The 13847-nt window shown below is 38.6% G+C and overlaps 1 long non-coding RNA gene and 1 pseudogene across 1 annotated transcript in view; both read right to left on the bottom strand.

Moving 5' to 3' along the window:
* Positions 1-13847, bottom strand: part of LOC138172693 (uncharacterized) — a 384760-nt gene that overhangs the window by 325194 nt on the left and 45719 nt on the right. The gene's annotated exons all lie outside the window — the stretch shown is intronic.
* On the bottom strand, positions 2697-3316 carry LOC138172529 (large ribosomal subunit protein eL20 pseudogene; annotated as a pseudogene).

Below are 13847 nucleotides of genomic sequence, written 5' to 3'. Positions count from 1 at the left end.
AATAACCAGTTGCAAAGTAAAATATTAAAAATTCATACATTTAGTCAGCACTTTGTCTGTACAATAAATAACAGATGATTTAACAATTTTCATAGAGTTAATTCAACCAGTTATCTGTGAATTGTGTAGACATAGACCAAGCCAAAATTTCAATCAAACTGAAGTTCATGTTCATACATTTGGTCAACAAAGATGAAGCCTTAATTAACTAATCAAATAAATGGGTTGATTGACAAAGTAAGCAATCTAATTACTTTAAATTATAGACGTAGTCAGTGCATACTGAAGAAAGGCCAGGCATTGGCCTTTTTGATATTTAGGCAAATACTGATTTATTAGGTTTTCTACTTGGTATTGCAGACCATAAGTCTTCATAGAAAGTTAAATTTGTAAAAAGATGCTTGAAAAATACAAGTGAGTTATGTTGAGTACTTGAAGAGTAAGTGGGGGAAGCCAGGTTAGAGGGAAACCTGCAGTGTTCTCCTCTCTCTACTCAAAATCTTCCTTAGAAATAATATCACCATAATCCTATCCCCATAATTATCTAGTTGACTATAATCAAACTGTATGATTTCTTACAGAAATCAATGTTCCGTATGGCCAAGGAGAATTGGGGATATCTGGATTTGCATACTGAGTGGCAGTACATAGACATAAAGCTTTTTTTATTAGACACCAGGGAGTTAAGTACAGCAATATGAGAACTTGGTATAATGGAAAACCCTAGTCTCACACAACTGGGCGCACACACACACACACACACACACACACACACACACATCAAGCTGTTGGTTAACATGATTCTAACATATTAGTATGCTATAGTCGATGCATCTAACAATTTCATTTTAGAGGCAGAATAATGAATATGAATGCAAATGGCAAGGGAGACTTATGAAAGAAGAAAGCTCCAGAGGCAACATTAGTTTCTCTAAAATGAATCCCTCTGTGACCTTGACTGAGTACAATTCTCCCTTTAGCATTCCTGGGACATGAGACAAAAATGAAAAAAAAAAAAACTGGAATGATCCGGTTAATTGTAGTCAGGTAGCAAATCTAGCTTATGTTACCAAAAAGAGGGCTTCATGCATTTTATTTCCTCCTATTTTCCTACTAAATAGTCAGTTATCATTCCTTGAAGAGTCATCACTTATATTTTGATAGTACATTAGAATTTGCAAAGCCTTTTCTGACAGCAGCTCTCTTGGACAAATCTCCCAGGAAGATCCATAATATCTCAGAGCATAAGTCTATATAATACCAGAAAAAAAATCATTTAACAAAAAATATTTATTAAGCCCCCACTGTGTGCAAGGCACTGTTCTAGGATTCAGGGATACAAAGATAGATAACCTAACAGGGAAGAACAAGTGTGCAAATGTCTTTGAGAGTAGAGAAAAAGAGATACATCCAAAGGGAAGAAGAAGGTAAAAGATTACAAGAAATTTGAGAGAAGGTAAATTATACTCTGAGGAGTAAGGAAGTAAGGTAGTAAGCAAACATTCCATGGACGAAGTAGTTTCTAAATTGGGTCCTGCAGGGGAAAAGGGAATATCAACATATGGAAATTGTGAAAGAGGGAGGGAAACATCCATTCAAGACATGGTAACAGAAGAGGGTAACTTCCCTATTTCTGTTAGAGGTACCACTATGTAATGGGAATGAGAATTTGAAGATCTTCCCTGCCCCTTAATAGACCTAGGGGGGAGTTTGAAGACCTCCCCTGCTTTGAAGACAAACTCTGCCCCCTGATAGGCTGAATGCAGTCACATGGAGCCTGTGGTGGGAGGAGTTTGCTGAAGGGAAGCAGAACCCACAGGAAGCTGGTCAGAGCTAGCCAGCCTGTGGGGAAGAGAGAAGGTTGAGGCAAGGAGCTAGAGGGAGGTTTGTGAGTAGATATTGATCTTGTATTGGTTTGTGGGAAGACTGAAGGATGCTGTGGCTCTCCGTGTTATTATGGCATCTGAATATCTTTGGTACTGTGATGGAATTGGTTTACTGGTCTGGGGATTGTGTTTTCTGGTGTCTGAATAAATGCTTCTGTTCTGTCCTCTATCTGGAGAGTTTGGTCTATTTTGCGATGGAACGTCATGCCATACTTATAGTCACGGTCTTTATCGTGATTGTGAGTGCTATAAATATTGCACTGGCACTACACACTATTCTTCCATTCTCCCAGATTTGAACCTTGGTGTTATCCTTGACCACTTATACTCAATATTAGACTAGACTCAGTTGTAAAGCCTTGGTACAGATTTGTTGTCTAAAAAGAATGCTTCAGCCCCAGAGAAGCCTCCAGGAGGGGCACAGGGCTGTGTTGCTTAGATTTCTTTGGAGATTTCCTTGAAGTAAATAGAAGAATTTCTGCATGACTTTCCATGTATATAGACTTGTCCAAAGGTAGTCAGGGGAGCTGTGTGTGGTATTTGTTTTCCTTCCCCAAGATATCTGTACCATGGTTATATTTGGTACCTCTAAAGTTAATAAAGGGTCAGTTTTCCAGGAGAGGTGAGTCTATAGTGATAAGGCCCTTGTGGAAAAGCATATGCTGCATCTCTTAGAAGGTAACTGTCAAAAAATTGGTCGCAAAAACTTCTGGGCAGGTTTGAGAGTTCCAGACATAATACATAATCCATAGCTTTATTTTCACAAACATTCCCTACCTATTCTTTTTTTTTGGGGGGGGGGGAATTTCCAATTGAGAAATTTATTTAAACCAAACAGGTATCTCATTGTCTCTAATCTTAGAAGAAGGTGTTGGGCCTCTTGGTAGTAAAGCATGGCTTGTGCTGGCGATGCAGAACTCTGTGGGGCAGAGGGAACTTGATTTTGGAGTCGTGACTGCTTGACTGCGGGCCGGCAGCATTTGCTGGCAGGAATTTCTTCCACTTTCATGATCTGGATGGAGTGGGCCCGGGCACGGTGACGGGCTCCCCTATCTCGGCAGCACTGAGTGACGGCACCAGCAGTGGTCAGGTCCCTGTACTCCCTGTACATGTTGTGGGTCCCATTCCTGGAATCATAACGCAGCCAGATGCCAAAGTTCTTCACTCTAAGAGGGGACTTTTCAAAGACCTGTCCGCAGTATACGATTTCTCCAGAAGACTTCTTCATCTTTTTCAGCTGGGAAACGAAGTACCAGAACCGGGACTTCGCTACCACATGATTAGGAGCAAAGATCCGCATGCAATAAAGAGGTGGCACCGGGCTCTTGGAAGTGGGCAGGCAGCGCCCAACTACCTTATACTCTCTCAGGGTGCCCGAGGCTTTCATGGTGCTGCTGCCTCATGCCCTGCCAACCCGCAAAAGCCCTACCTATTCTTAAAGTGGTATTCTCAGACCATCAAAATAACTATATTCTGTCTTATATTGTTCTTTGTTGTTTCAAGCCTTTTAATTTTGTCTCCTCAGGTTCTAGGCTTATGTATTCCTTATAGAACCCTTCATGTTGTGCATATAACAAAAAAATGCTTCACAGAATGATAGAACTTTAGATTTGAAAGGAGCTCCAGAAGCCACATGACCCAACTCACACCTGAAAAACCATCCCTTCTACAAATAAGAATCATATGACACTTGCTTAAAGCATCTAGTGAAGGGGTATCTACCAACTGCTGAAGCAATCCGTTCCACTTCTCAACAAGTCTAATTATTAGTTATTTCTTTTTGTCAAATCTAAACTTTTCTCTTTGCAGATTTCATCCATACTCAGAATTCTTCCCTCCTGAGCCAACCAGAACAAGTCTAGTTCTTCTTTTAAACAACAAACCTTTAAATACCTGGTGATAGCTATTAAGTCCTTCCAAAGCTTCTCTTCTCCAGGCAAAGTATTCCTAGTTTCTTCAACCAATATTTATATTTCATGAACTATAGGTCTATCAGCATCCTGATTGCCTTTTGCTGGACACACTTTAGTTTAGTAATGTATTCTTTCAAATGGAGCTGAACACAACACTCCAGATGTTGTCCGAATATAGCAATATATAATGGAACTATCACCTCCTTATTCCTGGAGACTATGTCTCTTGTAATATATCATTAGATTTCTTACAACCACATAAAATTCAGTAATTCAGTTCCTCCTTCAACTACAAAATCCTTGCTCTTCCCCTCTAAAAAAAGTCATCTTGGATGCCATTATTCATTTACAATATCCAGACAACGCATCATTCAGGAAAAAGTGAATTTTTTGCTTTAATTATCTGGAAAAACTCTTTTAAATCTCCAGAAAAATCAACTTGTCTCCATTTCATTTTGTGAATGTAGACACAGACTAATTTTCTTAAAAGTTCTAATTGAATAAGTTCTTTTCTTCACGTAGTAAGAGATTGTGTGTGTGTGTGTGTGTGTGTGTGTGTGTGTGTGTGTGTGTGTGTAAAGGGCTAGAAAGATTGAACATTTATATAGGGTATTTCCTAGCAATAAAATCCATGAAGCCTTTCTTGATATTAGAAAGCAGACATCATACCATTTCCAAAATCTTGTGTGCCTCAGCTAAGAATAAGAAATATGAGTGACCTGTACAAACAAAAAATGTGGGCTTAACCTAGATGAAATATACTGAGGACTAGAATAATCCATTAGGAATGTTAGAAGCACCTCCAGGATTCACCATGCTCAGCAGCAGAAAGTGAAATGGTCCCAGGGGGTTAATTAGAACTTAGGCTCTGCCTCTCAGTGAACATTTTTACAACCACAAAAATTTCCAGTCCTAATTTATGGATGAAGTCCAAGAGAAAGGATGTCACATCCATACATAGAAAAGACACGAACAAGCTAGTAAACTTCATTAAACTGCTAGGCTGAACGCTCTCTATATTTAGAGTGATCAAATTGCCCATCAGCAACCAGAAAAGTGGCACAAGGCTGCCATCTACAGTTAAAATGATAAATGCCAAGGATCCCAAAAGCCCAGTTAAGCTGACAATTCCAGCCTGGCATGGCAAGGAGGCATTTCTAAAGGTGGACACAAAAGCAAAAGGTCTCCGGGGGGAGGATGGACATAAATTTCAGTCAATTATAGATATACGCCATATAACTTTCTCCAATCAACTTCATTTCTCCATACTTTTATTAAAACAGTATAACCAAAACAGGCTTTCAAATTATTTGATTTCTCACATATTTGAAATTGAATGAGTGAATGAATGAACGAAAAAGCATTTATTAGGTACTTTCTCTGTGCCAAGAATCATATCAGGGGCAGCTAGGTGGCACAGTGAATAGAGCACTGGCCCTGGAGTCAGGAGGACCTGAGGTCAAATCCAGCTTCAGACACTTAACACACACACACACACACACACACACACACACAAAACTAGCTGTGTGGCACTGGGCAAGTCACTTAACCCCAATTGACCTCCAAAAAGCAAAAAAAAAAAAAAGAATCATATGTGTGCTAAGTGATGAGGATGAAAATACAGAAATTAATATATTCCCTGCTTTCAAGAAGTTTACATTCAAATACAAAGAGATGACAAATATAAGCCAGTGGTGGGACAAAAGGTTTGCCACAATTTGGTTTAACAAATTATATGGCTGGTTAGTGAAGGTGGAGGGCAAGAGCCTGACATACTCTCACAACCTTTTCTATGGTAATGACAGCATTGATTTGATTATGATTTTAGAACTGGAAGGGATGTTGGACAGGAAAGGGTATATGCACAATAGTAAATTGGCAGGCAAGAAAATGACTGGTACGAAAGTAAGGCATGACTAGAGCCAGACTAGATACTGTTAACTATATGACGCATTCACTGACCAGAACAGCAGGGTGAGAATTCCTAAATTGAAAAAGGTTAAGTTTCTCAAGGCTTGAGCTCTGGTTCATCAGCAAGGTAGCTAATGAGAAGATGGCCAGGAAATAAAACATACAATATTCATTAAAATTATTTTCCTATTTAATTAACTGTCCCCTTGTAACATGTCTCACAACACAATGAGACTTTTTTTTAACTTATTAATAAAATTCTTCTGATGCCCTATTGAGGTTCTCAAAGACCGTGCAAAAAGAAACAAAAGCTATGAGAAAGATTTTGAGATGGGTTCTGCTATCCAAGGACCAGATTAGTACTAAAGTTGTTGGTGTTGTTCAGTTATGCCCAATTCTTCTTGACCCTATGGACCCTATGGTCCATGGGATTATCTTGGCAAAGATACTAGAGTAGTTTACCATTTCCTTCTCCAGTGGATTAAGGCAAACAGAGGTTAAGTGACTTGCATAGGGTCATACAGCTAGAACTTGTGAACCCAGGTCTTCCTGACTCCAGGCCCAACACACTGTGTACTTAGCCATCTAGCTTACCCTTAGCACTAAGTCTTTTTTTTTTTCAAAGTAAAACAAAGTTTATTAAAGATTTGTCATAATGGGTAGACTCTTTTTTTTTGCTTTTTTTTCTTTTGGAGGGGAGACGGTAGGGCAGTTGGGGTTAAGTGACTTGCCCAAGGTCACACAGCTAGTTTTTATATTGTGCCTGAGACCAAATTTGAACTCAGGTCCTCCTGACTCCAGGGCTGGTGCTCTATTCACTGTGCCACCTAGCTGCCCCTAATGTGTAGACTCTTAAGAGTCTAAGTATTTGTAATGCTTGTATTGATAAGCATACCAGAACAATCTGACAGAGACTGAGTCTGTGCTAGATCGAATCTCAGCACCTTCATGGAGGCAAGATGGATCTTTTTTTTTTAAATTAGAAGTTCAGTTGTGCTTTTCACTTAATATCAATTAATTATGCTTATTCAATATTTTTATTTATCATGAAATCACATTAATATTTTAAAACATTACTTTGCTAAGCAGTACAATTTTTAATACATTCTTCAGGTTTTCTTACTGTTTACATTTAGTTAATAGAATGTATTACACTTCTTGTCAACAATCAGTTTATATTCAGCTACTCTTTGCTGCAAGGTCATATGGGACAAACTTTTATTCTCAAAAACACTTTTTTTATCAAGACAATCCAGAAACTGCAATCTGAAAACACTTTTTCATGAAGTCACCTTCAGTAAAAGACTTCCCAGCAGCAATTTCTTTAGAAATCTGAAAACTATGCTTAGTAGCCACCTCATTTTCTGAGTTTACTTTCTCTAAAACCATTGTTTCACACTGAGATTTTTCAACAATTTGGATGTTTTAATTTGTTGTTCATTGGTGTCCAATTTGCTTAGGTCAGGATGTTTTGATCTCAAATAGTGATGAATCTTGTATTCCTTCAGAACATCTATTACTTCTCAGCAAACAAGGGACAATACTTTGTCTCTCATTTAAGTAAACAAGTTATCTATTTTCCCACTCCAGATTAACACTCTATGTTGTGATTTGATCTTCTGTTTCTTTTTATCACCCATTTTACAAAGTCACACGAAAAAACTTTAATGTTAGAACCAAAAAATTACCTCAGCAACTGCTCACTTCAGAAATACTGAACTGAGTCCCTGAGCTTGGAGAGAGCACCAGACACTCAGCCTCACAGCAAAGGAGGGGAAGAAGGCCTTGTATTGTTGCCGATCATTGCATAGTGGGTGTCAGTTGCATTGGCTCGTGGCTGCATTCACTTTGTCCCTGGTCAAGGCCAGTAAAGCCTGAAAACACCATGAAAAGATATGACTCTCACTTTTCTCAGACTAGAGATAGACGGATGATGGCTGGTTGTCTCGGGTCACGTGGCAAACAGGAGAGAGTCCACAGTGGCAAACCACCCACCAAGTTAAATGACAGGCACAGTAGTGACTAGTGGAAAACAGGGTAAGCAGGGAAGGGATGGAGCACTCATTACATCTTTACTTTCTTTCACATTCTCTACAGCTTTCACAGGACAAAATCCTTTGCAGGACTGCAAGCAGCCCCCGGGCTATATGTTGTGTAGGCCTGAATTTGATGATCAACTTCTTAAATCCTGTCCAACATAATAAGTCTACAAGTAAAGTGGAAAAATCTATTGATATTAAATGTTCTCTTCTAGTTCTTGATCCTCTAAATCTATGGCAATATGTTACTCCTCACATAGATATTTGTATTTTAATAGCAGTCAACAAACAGAACATTCAGCCGGGAGTCAAGAGCCCTGGAATCTTGTCCTTGTTCTGCCTTATCTTTGTGATGTTAGATAGATTCTTTGAGTCTCAGGGTCCTCACTTGTGAAAAATGAAGGGGAAGACTAGCTCTCTCAGGCTCCTTTCAGTTCAAAATTTCTATGACTTTATAATTTTCCCTTAAGCCAACAATTGTGGCATCATACTCATGGGGACGTTATTAAAAAAGAGGTACCTTGCCAGGGCCTGTGATATCACACTGTAAGGATAACTGTCTCTTTTACTGTAATGCAAAAGCATCCCCTGCAATGAAACATCATCTTTCATAGCAGAAGGATGGTGATTCCATGACCTAGACACTTTGAAACCTGAAGAAGTTATATGAAGTTCTGATTGTGGATGGCACTGGGCTAATCATGTCAAGACTCAAGGTAATACTACAATGACTCCTAAAAGATCTGCAAATAATCAAAAGAGTTTAACCTGACAATCCTTAAAGAAAAAACCAAGTGAATGGAGAATATCTATTGTCTAGACTATACAGGTGGATCAATGACAACAAGCTGACTCCAGAGTTTAATAGAAAGATGGGATTAGGTTATATTGTACTTGGGAAGTAATATGGCTTTTTAAGGTCCTCCCAGATATAAAAACTCATCTTATTAAACAATAATATTTTTCCCATGATGATGTATAACTAAAAATCAGGGAATACCATAATCTCTGAGGAACCAAAAGAAAGCAATACATGTGGTGGGCGTAAATAAATTATAGGATATTACCAGTGATGACTTCCATGCAAGAAGGAATCTAAATGATGCTATCTACAAAAGGCAGGATGAGAAAAGGAGGCAGACCAAACATGGAGCAAAAGCAAATATTAAGAGATTGTCTCTCTTTGTATCCCCAGGGCTAAGCACAGTACATGGCACATAGTAGTTTCTTAATAAATGTTTACTGACTGCCTGCCAGGCACTGTGCTTAGCCCCGGGGATACAGAAAAATCAATGCAAAAAAAAAAAAAACCACCTCCAAAAAATCAGTTCATGATCTCATAATCTAATGATATGTAGTAGGTACTTAATAAATGCTTCTTGACTTGACAGTCTGAGGATTACACCTAGTACACTAGCTAAGACCTAGAAGATCTCCAGAATGAGTGATCTCCCATGAAGAATTTAGGGAGGATATGGACAATATAAAAAGACATGGATGATTTGCGATCTATACCACTGAAAAGAACATTCCTAGCACTCAAGTCACAAATCCACTAAAGTATGCAAGTGTATACAAGCCTTGGCACATGTGAATTAGAATACTTGAGAGCAGAAACTCACTTTTCTATTTATATACCATTTCATTTAGATGATGACGATGATGATAAAAACTAGCAGTGATATAATGCCTTAAGGCTTTCAAAGCACTTTTTAAAATATTATTTCATTTTATCCTCGCAACAACCCTGGGAAAAAATACTATTATTATTCTCATTTTACAAATGAGGAAACTGAGGCAGACATCAGTAAAGTGATCCGCCTAGGGTCACACAGATAGTAAGTATCTGAGGCCAGATTTGGATTCAGATCTTTCTGGTAACTCCATATCCAGTGCTCTATCCATGGAAACTTAATAATTGCTTAATAAATGCTTCATTCATTTATTTATTGACTCTTTAGAAGAACCTGAGTAACACCCAGATGCATAGAGAGTAGATGTTGTCATGAATTCACTTGGAGAGAGGGGTAAGGATCAAATAATTACTTGGTTTTACATATTTTGTCTCATTTGATCCTCACAACCTATAAGTTGGGTACCACAAACATTAATATCCCTATTTTTTTTTAAATAAGGAATTGAGCTTGCCCAGGGTCACAAAATTAGATGCAGAACCCCGGTTGCTACCGACGCTAGGTCCAGTATACTTTCTACTATATTGTTCGGCCTCCCAAGTAGGTGAAGTTTGTCTCTAGTATTCTTTTAGTACTTTCCTATCCCCTTTTAATACTCTCTCCTTTTCAATGATAGCTACCACCCTTGAATCAGGAAGACATAAGTTCAATTCTAGCCTCTGACTTTTTCTAGTCTTGTAAACCTAGGCAAGACACTTGACCACTGTCTGCCTTTGTTTCCTCAGCTGTAAAGTAGAGATAATATTGCCATCTATCTACTAGGGTTGTTGTGAGGATCAAATGAGATATAATTAAAAAGTGCTTAGTATAGTGCCTAGCATTTGGTTGGTGTTTAATAAATGTTTATGTGTTTCTTCCTTTTTTTCTTTTCTTCTTTCCTTCCTTCTTTTCTTCCTTCCTTCCTTCCTTCCTTCCTTCCTTCCTTCCTTCCTTCCTTCCTTCCTTTCTTTCTTTCTTTCTTTCTTTCTTTCTTTCTTTCTTTCTTTCTTTCTTTCTTTCTTTCTTTCTTTCTTTCTTTCTTTTCTTTCCTTTCCTCCCTTCCTAGGTAGCACAGTAGAGAGAGCACTGGGCCTGGAGTCAGGAAGACCTGAGATAAAATCTGGTCTTAGATATGTTGTAGTTGTGTGACCCTGGGGAAGTCATTTAACCTCTGCCTCATATTCTTCATACTTTAAAATGGAGATAATAATATCACCTATCTCCCAGGGTTGTTGTGAAGATTCAATAAGGTAATTGCAAAGTGCTTAGTACTATGCCTGGCACAAAGTTATTGCTATATAAATATTAGCTATTATAGCTATCATTCCTTCTTTCCTCTCACCTCCACCACCATATAACCAAGGCCCTAGTATTTCTAGCCCCCAAATTGAGTTCCTGACACATTTTACTCTGGACCTTTCCTTTTTTCCATCTCTTCTTAAAACTTTCTGTCCTATTTCCATTCCTTTGGACCTTGCTAGGTAAATGACTAATAAGCTAACTTGACTTAAAGTGTTAATGGCTGATAATAAAGTGCCACACTTTCCAAGAGAGCACAGTTCATTTTGACAGACCCTTAAATGCCTAAATAACTGTGGATATAGCAGGTATTCTACAATAATCAGTGAGGCAGATAGCTGTGTTCAGAGGGCTGACTCTTAGTGCCCCTCAATCCACACTTATCTATCATTTATGCCCGTGTAATGTTCCACACCTAGAAAAGCAGTGTGGCAGTAGAGAGAGTGTCAGATCTTAAGTCAGAAGATGTGGGTTTAAATTCTAGTTCCACTACTTATTTCCTGTATGACCTTAGTAAAGTTATCTAATCTCTCTGGGCCTTAGTGTTCTCATCTGCATTGTGAAAAGGTTAGACTATATAACCTCTAAGGTCCCTCCTCGCTATAAATCTGTTGTTTTACATGAGATCGCCTTGGAGATAAGCCCCAAATTTGGTCATTTCTGCAAACAATTATATGAAAAGGAGTCCTGTGCAGGATGCATAGCAGCTACTGTTAATTTGGGCTCTCACATGGAGATATCTCCCCCATTTCATTGTCTACCTAAGTCCAATGCATCAGACAGTTGCTGTTACTCACTTGATTCTGTGGTAAGCAAACCTGATTATTTCCCTTATTTTATTTCATCTCTGTACACATCTCCATGCTGATCCAAATGCCAAGGGGTAAACATTATCTCAATCATTACAGCAATCAACAATCTTCCTAATATTAGCAGTGGAAAGGTCAATTATAGATTAAGCAATGGAATTCAACCAGACTGAAAAAGTTTCTCCACATTAGCTCTGATCAAGCTTTTCTAAGAAAATGTGACATGATCTGGATATATAACAAGAAAGAATATTTAACCTTTCGTTTCCTTGGAGAGAATCCAGAGAATTGTACTGCATGGCCTTCAGGATCCAATGATCATAGACTTTCAGAACTGGGAGTGACCTTAGAGGTCACCTAATCTGACACCCTCATTGTACAGTGATATGTTCACAATCATTAAGCTTAATAATGAAAGACTCAGGACAAGAACTCAGGTCTTTCCAAATCCAATCTTCTTTTCCACTATACAATGCTGCCTCATGATAGGAGAAGGATGAAGAGATAGACTAAAGACAGAATAGGAGGTAAATGATTTGAAGGTGAGAGAAATACCTCATTAATCCCTTTAAATAATGCATAATGGAGCAGCTAAGTGGCACAGTGAATAGAGCACCAGCCCTGGAGTCAGGAGGACCTGAGTTCAAATCCGGATATCAGACACTTAATACTTACTAGTTGTGTGACCTTGGGCAAGTCACTTAATCCCAGTTGCACTCCCTTCCCCCCTCCAAAAAAAGCAAAAAGAAAAAAAAATGCAGTAAGTTCAGTAGTGAAATTGATACCGAAAGTTCAATCTTCAAGCCCAAATAAGGAAAACAGCATGTTGTCAAGGGCAAAGCACTTTATTCAATGTCAAGAGAGCTGGGTTCTAGCCATTGTGGTGCTGGTATATTTTTAACAAACTTTTCTCTAAAAAAATATTCACATGACACACTTTTAAGCTTAATCTGTATTATTACCATTTTCTCTATCAGTTTCTTAAGTCTAGACAATCAACAAAACAGTAAATTAAGCCCTGATTTGTAGCAGTTCTCTTATTTCTAATCATAAATGCTCACAACGAAAATCAAACAATAGCCTCTTGCAAGCCACCTGGAGCAGGCCCCAGCACCCTAATGGTTCTAGTCCCATTTCTGTCACTAATTAGCTATACAACTTTTCACAAGTCATTTAACTTCTCAGCTTCTATTTCTTTCTCTGTAAAATGAAAGAATTGAATTAAATTATCTGTGAGGTCCCTCTTAGCCCTAACATTTGGTTTTTACTCTAACCTACCTGAAAGCATGTTTTCTAATCAATCTGCTCTTCCCAATTTGAAATGGCATGTCTCGAATTTTCCTGTCTTGAACTGGTGAAGGCAAGACTGATAAGATAAAATAGAGTTCAGCTACTACTGTATGGAAGCTGCAGCTGCTCTGGAAATTATTGAAGGCAGCAGTGGTAGGAGGGGAAGTGCTCTGCATGAAGAGAATTCAAAGGAAAATCGAGATCAATGGCTGACTTCACCTGATGGGGCTAAAAACAAAACAAACTGTACATACGTGTATCGTATATTTATATATGTGTATATTGTATATGTATATGTGTGTGCATGTATGTATGTATGCATTGCATATATTTATGCATGTGTGCGCATATATATATATGTACTCTTTTTTTAAAGGAAAGAAAGTGGAAAAATAACCTTCCATGTACTCAAAGTACAGTGGGTTGGAAAAGCTGAAATTCTCTTTGTCTGGCTCAACATAATTTTATTCATCTCAGATCTAACCTTCATTCCTAATCTACTCTCACCTACTTCTTACCCTGAACTTGTTTATACTTTTGATTTTGGTCTGGATTTAGCTTCAGACATCCACACTGCCTTCCCCCACCTTTTTTTTTTTTTAAGGCACTAAGGGTTTAGTTACTTGCCTAGGGTCACACAGCCAGAAAGTGTCTAAGGTCGAATTTGAACTCAGTTCTCCTGACTTCGGGGCTGGTGCTCTATCCCCTTCAACACAAAGCTACCCTATCCACACTGCCTTTTGACAATTCAGTTCCATGTTGGGCAAACCCAGCTACTGACGTTGGTTTTTGCTAAGAATGCCCCTAACAGCAGTGCCTGTGTCCCTAGAAACAAGCTTCTGTTTGCTCCATAGGATGATTCTGTCTGTACCCTCTTCCCATGGCCCGTGCTAGAATATCCTGAAAATCAATTTCTAGCCTTGTGCCCTTGGGAATAAAGGACACATGGAAAAGTTTAGTCAACCCCAGGGAACCCACACAACTATAGCCTTTGCTGTAACTTCTCCAGGTGCTTCTGAGATGAAAA

Source organism: Petaurus breviceps, unplaced genomic scaffold, assembly GCF_028583685.1.
Source record: "Petaurus breviceps papuanus isolate PSGF00001 unplaced genomic scaffold, PetGlider_PUasm1.0 551, whole genome shotgun sequence".
NCBI classification, from domain to species: Eukaryota; Metazoa; Chordata; class Mammalia; order Diprotodontia; family Petauridae; genus Petaurus; species Petaurus breviceps.
Note: the sequence above shows the minus strand (reverse complement) of the source record. Positions and strands in the feature narration are given on the sequence as shown.